This window comes from Rana temporaria, chromosome 11 (assembly GCF_905171775.1).
Source record: "Rana temporaria chromosome 11, aRanTem1.1, whole genome shotgun sequence".
In the NCBI taxonomy this organism is placed as follows: domain Eukaryota; kingdom Metazoa; phylum Chordata; class Amphibia; order Anura; family Ranidae; genus Rana; species Rana temporaria.
This window is the reverse complement of record NC_053499.1, coordinates 67,373,334-67,379,333: the sequence shown is the minus strand read 5'-3', so window position 1 is coordinate 67,379,333 and position 6,000 is coordinate 67,373,334.

The window sequence follows — 6,000 nt, the reverse complement described above, 5'->3', positions numbered from 1 at the left end:
TAGAGAGCAGTTGGAACGGCGGAGTGTATTGACGGGTGGCTTGTGCCAGGCTGTCCTGTTTAACATTTCCGCCTGACCATGTAATGTAGATTCAAGTGCCTTATCTCTGCCAGTTAGGATGGCAGATATTATCAGGTTACAAATAATCCTAATGCCCAATGTTATAGTTCCTCAATTCCCAGTGTGGGCATTTTTACCCTACTCAAGATGGCGTTTGTTGCCGCCAGTACTATGTATGTCGCAGCAAGGCCTATTTTTATCTGATAGACATTGGGCATTGTAATGAGGGAGTATACCATTATTATGTTCTAAGGAAGTCTCATTGCCTAGGGGTGTAGCGCCGCACCGCCTAGTACTGGCAAGCTGACCACAATTAAGATGGCGTTTTTTGCTGCTATTGCTCCGCTTTCACAATGAGGTGCAGCCCTTTATAATTGGCGAATCACTACTATGCCCTACCCCCATTGAAAACGTCCTGTTGATGGCGAAATGCGTCTGGGAGGATGCGCAGTGACGTCACCACGTAGAGGAGGAGGGCTCCTTGTATGCCGGCTGGCTATGTTCGATTTTTAAACGCTGTTTTTACTTCTATGTTTGTAAGTATATCTACTGTTTTATTAAACTTCCATTGATACGGAGTTACGCTATGGTGCATTTTTTCTCTACTCTCTTACTGGATGTATCGGATTGTGACACCATATGAACGGTTCCTGTTATCTGTCCCTAAATGTGATCCTGTGAATACCAAAGGCCGCGGCTGGGCTATAGCTATCTGCTCATTTGTGCTTACCCTCTGGTAAGCGGCCTCCCATTACCAGTGAAGGGTTCACTAATTTTATGTATCCAGTCACTTTGGTGGTGTGAATTTTGCCTGGGAATTTGTTTGATGAAATCTCCTACTTTGAGACCTGTGTTAACAGCTGGTTATCAACCTCACCATATGGACTGGTTGTGATTCAAGGGTGTCCCGTGTTCGTTATTCCCTATATATGGACTTGACACATATACACTTCTGGCAATCACTATTAATATAGTTTATTGTTTATGGCGCGGCTTTGCTCCTATTTTGTAGGCTTTTCCACTACATGGGAGGGTGCTGCCTCATATACTGTAAATGTAATCATCAATGAATAAAAAGGAAAGGAGTAAGCTCCATTAATACAAATCTTAAGAAAATGTGTGTGTGAATGAAAATTACTATGGTTCCAATATACAATATGTCTAAATAATATATTGCAGGAGAGTACACATAATTTTCTTTTTAATTCAAAATACTTTTGAGTCACTGATTTCCTGACTATTTAATCATGCAATCTGACTTTTGTTTGCTAAATAATATAAAATAGTATCTGATCATTTAGCCTAGTACAGAAATGTTTTCACATACTCTTGCAGAATCATTCATTTTTTTTGCAATTTATTCTGAAGACATGGTATATCTTGAATTCATTTCAGAGGAGCATCTCGAGAAAATAAAGTGACTGACAATTTGACCAGCCGTGCATTCTTCAGTATTCTGAAAACATTTTAATTAGTCCGTACCTCTCTATTGAGAGCTGCAAAATAATATGTGGGAATTTCACAAACCATTTTTGTGAAAAAAAATCTCTTTAATTGAAAAAAGTGGGAACAAAAGTTTAAAAATAAATATGGACAGGCATTGCTTTGAAAAAAATTTATTGCACAGCAGGGGACATAAATAAGTACTTAATTAACAAGCTGCAGCCCCTGCTTGCCCTCTTAAAAATACACACACATTTAAAGTTTGCCCAATTAAATGTCTGTAGCCTGTTGGTAAAAACAGGAATGCAATTTTTTGTCTTACAGTTTTTAAGAAGACAGGTTCAGCGAAGAGTACAAGCAGTTTAATAATGTTTTAAAGAGTAGAAGGGCATACTTTACACACGCTAGATTAGTTCTTCTTAGTTATTCTGGCATAAATAAATAGTAATATTTTGTACCAAAATGTATAAAATGTCATATCATTTGTCACTGCAGACAAATTTTAAGTTTAAAATCAAATAACAATAATAACAAAATAATAATAATAATCATCATCATAATAACACAAACCAATAAAAGATAACAACACATTTTAATATTTGTATAATTTACACTTGCAGTTTGGAGCAAAAACTGTTTGTTAACTTTGTTTAGGGCCTCTGTCAACCAACTTTGAGCTTACGTCAATAACATTAGTTTGATATCAGTTTCTGCGTTCATTCAGAAATCACTGACAGGTGCAATTAAACTGAAGTTGATCACTGATCTGCATTTGACCTGCTTCAAGTCTTGTATGGTAATGCTGTTTGAAGGGAACAAAAGCCTGTGGACACAAGCCCATATGCCTCATTTACACTTGCGGTTGAGGGCAGTAAAAATATGTGGCAGCCCCACCCACTGGCTGTAACCCAGTCAACTTAATGGTTCTTGCAAATGCAAGACATGCATGTGGTTTGGGTGCTGTTTTTTTAGGGGTTAAAACAGACAGTGGGTAGGCACTCTATCTGAAACAGACCTCCAATCTGTGCTGAACTTGTATACACAAGATACCATGTCTGAATGGGCGAGAACTCTTGAGAGATACTAGCATCTCCTTTAGCACTGTGTCTAAGACTGGCTGGTTGTTTGTAGGGAAGAGATCAATGGAATGAGGCAGCTCCCTAGTGTCATCCCCTGATTCTGGGAGAGAGCTCACCTCTGTTTCAGCATCCGCAGCATCCACCTGGAATCCTGCCTTCTTATACCCCTACCCATTCACCTGGAGGAAAAGTGTCAATAAAATAAACACACAACACATATTTTTAAAATAATTTATTAGTCAGTTCTGGGGGTCTTCTCCGCTCTCCGGGTCTTCTTTCGTCTTCTCCGCTCTCTGGTGTTGTCTCGGCGCTGGCCATCACTATCTTCTTTGAAGCTCTTTTACTAGCGGCGGCCAGCCCGGTCTTTTTGTCGCCTTCTGCCTTGTTCTTTTCTTTCGATGTTGACTCGACGCTCCCTCCCGCTGTAATGCCGGGTGTGCGGTGTGCAACAATTTATATAGGCCTCTTATGACGTCGCAGTCCCAGCATGCTCCGGGACCCGGAAAGAAGACCCCCGGAGAGCGGAGAAATCCCTCGGAGCTGACAAATAAATTATTTTAAAAACCTGTGTTGTGTGTGTATTTTATTGACACTTTTCTTCCAGGTGAATGGGTAGGGGTGCGATGTACCCTATATTCATTCACCTAGGGTGGGGGCCCGGTATCTGGGGGCCCCCTTATTAAAGGGAGCTCCCAGATTCCGATAAGAGCTAAGGGCCTGGTATGCTCCTGGGGGGGGGAACCCATGCATTTTTTTAATTTAAAAATTGGTGTGGAGTTCCCCCTCATGATTCATACCAAACGCTGCGTCTAGAATTGGCGGGAATCCAAGTCAGATCCCCGTCGCCTCTATGTCGGCTATGTCGTAGGTGGTTAATCTCGCAGAGAAAAGGAGCGAGATTGACACAATATTGCCGTCACCTACTGTATCAATGGCAATATGTATTTTGGGTCTGATAGAGCAATTTATTCCCACGGTAGCAGGACGTACTCTGGTGGGGCTGCTTTTGTTCTATGCTTGCAAAGTTATAAATGTGCTACTATGCATCACATACTAGCGCATTATGTGAAACTTACCTGAAAACAAAGCATTCCAGTGATTCAATGTCATCACCGTAGTCCACTTCCATCTTCAACCGTCTTGCTTCCGTGTTTGCAGATTCTGTCTGTGTGACGGTCAGAGCAACAATGACGTCTCTCCCATGCATGTGCGTGGGAGCTGCCGTTCACGTCACAGGGCTCTGAAGGAACGGGTGGGCCGTTCCTTCACAGTGCATGCACCAGTGAAGTCACTGGCTGCATGTACACTAAATATCTCCTAAATAGTGCACTACACTACCTATAGGTAAGCCTTATTATAGTTATAGTTATACTTACAGTTAGGGCTATAGGAAGGTTGGTTGTGCTGTGCTGAAAACTACAAGCAATAAAAGCTAATATAACAGTTTGTTATTATTTTTTTTTTAGCTTACCTGAATTCTACACAAACTGCTACCTTAGCATACTATGAGTTAATCTAAATATTGTACAGATGAGGTTTATTTTCTGCATGACTAATTAAAAGAAAACAATAAATTATTGGTTGCTCTACTATTGCAACATTAATCTTATAAGAAAATATTATTCATAATTCTCAGTTACTGAATTTCCTCTATTAAAGCTGACAGGATACAATGACACACGTTAGGGAATTATCCTAAATTAAGAAATGTCTGTCTCATTTTTTTTATACACATTTTTTTCTCCTGCTGTCACTCTTCCTTCTTCAATATTTAGTTTCTACAAGGCGGATCAAATACTGAAAAATATACATTGCACCTTCTAGCTGGACTTACACTATCCAGCTGTAGAGTGAACAGAGACTACTAAAGGATTCTTTTTTTGGCTTCTCTTCACTGTAAACAATGTCCACATTTGGTCTCTTTGTGCAACAACAGTTCTAAAACCATGAAAAATGTTGCATTTGGGCCAAAGAAATGGTAAACTTCAGGGAAATTCTATTCAGAAGATTTTGAATGGGAAGGCTGAGATGAATCTATTTCTTCTTTTGAGCCCCATAGAAAATCTGAGACCATTTTTGTTCCAGTGGCTAAACGTACAAGAGCATTGTTGTCTTTTGATTCACTGTGTTCAGTAACACAATTAAAGTCTGCTTCAATCTGCAAAAGTTTTTTTTTTCTCTGAAATATCTTCAGCAAGTTTGACTGCACTTAAATACTGGGAGCTTTGTAATTAGGTTACAATTGTAACATACTGAAAATACTTGGATGTATCTAAAATATTATACCAATAAAGCTAAATGTACTTCAATACAGGGTACTTACACTCCCTTCCTGCCCAGGCCATTTTTCAGTTTTCAGCGCTGTCACACTTTGAATGACAATTGTGCGTCATGCTATACTGCAACCATATGACATTTTTGTCATTTCCTTCACACAAACAGAGCTTTCTTTTGGTGGTATTCAATCACTTCTGTGTTTTTAACCCCCCCCCAAAAAAAAGACTGAGAGCCAGATCCACAGATGAAGTACGCCGGCGTATCTACTGATACGCCGGCGTACTTTCAAATTTCCCGTGTTGTATCTTTAGTTTGAATCCTCAAACCAAGATACGACGGCATCTGGGTAAGATCCGACAGGCGTATGGCTTTGTACGCCTTCAGATCTTAGATGCAATACTTCGGCGCCCGCTGGGTGGAGTTCGCATCGTTTTCCGCGTCGGGTATGCAAATTGGCGATTTACGACGATCCACAAACGTACGCGCGGCCTTTTCATTTTCTAACGTCGACTGTAGTCGGCTTTTTCCGGCGTATAGTTAAAGCTGGTGTTTTGCGGCGTATAGATAGACTTGTCATGTTAAGTATGGCCGTTGTTCCCGCGTCGAAATTAGATTTTTTTTTTTGCGTAAGTCGTCCCTGAATAGGGATGGACATAACTCACGTCTAAGTTTAAAAAATGACGTCCTAGCGACGTCATTTAGCGCAATGCACGGCGGAAAATTTCGGGACGACGCATGAGCAGTTCATTTGGCGTGGGGACGCGCTTCATTTAAATGAAACCCACCCCCAACCCGCCTAATTTCAAATCCGCCGCCAGAAATACACTACGCCGCCGTAACTTACAGCGCAAACTCGCTGAGGATTCGAATATACGCCAGGTAAGGTACGGCGGCGTAGTGTATCTCTAATACGTTGCGCCCATCTATTTCTCTCTGGATCTGGCCCTGAATATTAAAAAAAAAAAGGTTTTCTTAGTCTCTGTCAGTACATTTTGTAAATAAGTAATTTTTCTCCTTCACTGATGGGTGCTGATGAGGTGGCACTGATAGGCTGCACTGATGGGCACAGATGAGGTGGCACTGATGAGGCGGGACTTATGGGCACTGATTAGGTGGCACTGGTTGGCACACTGCTGGCACT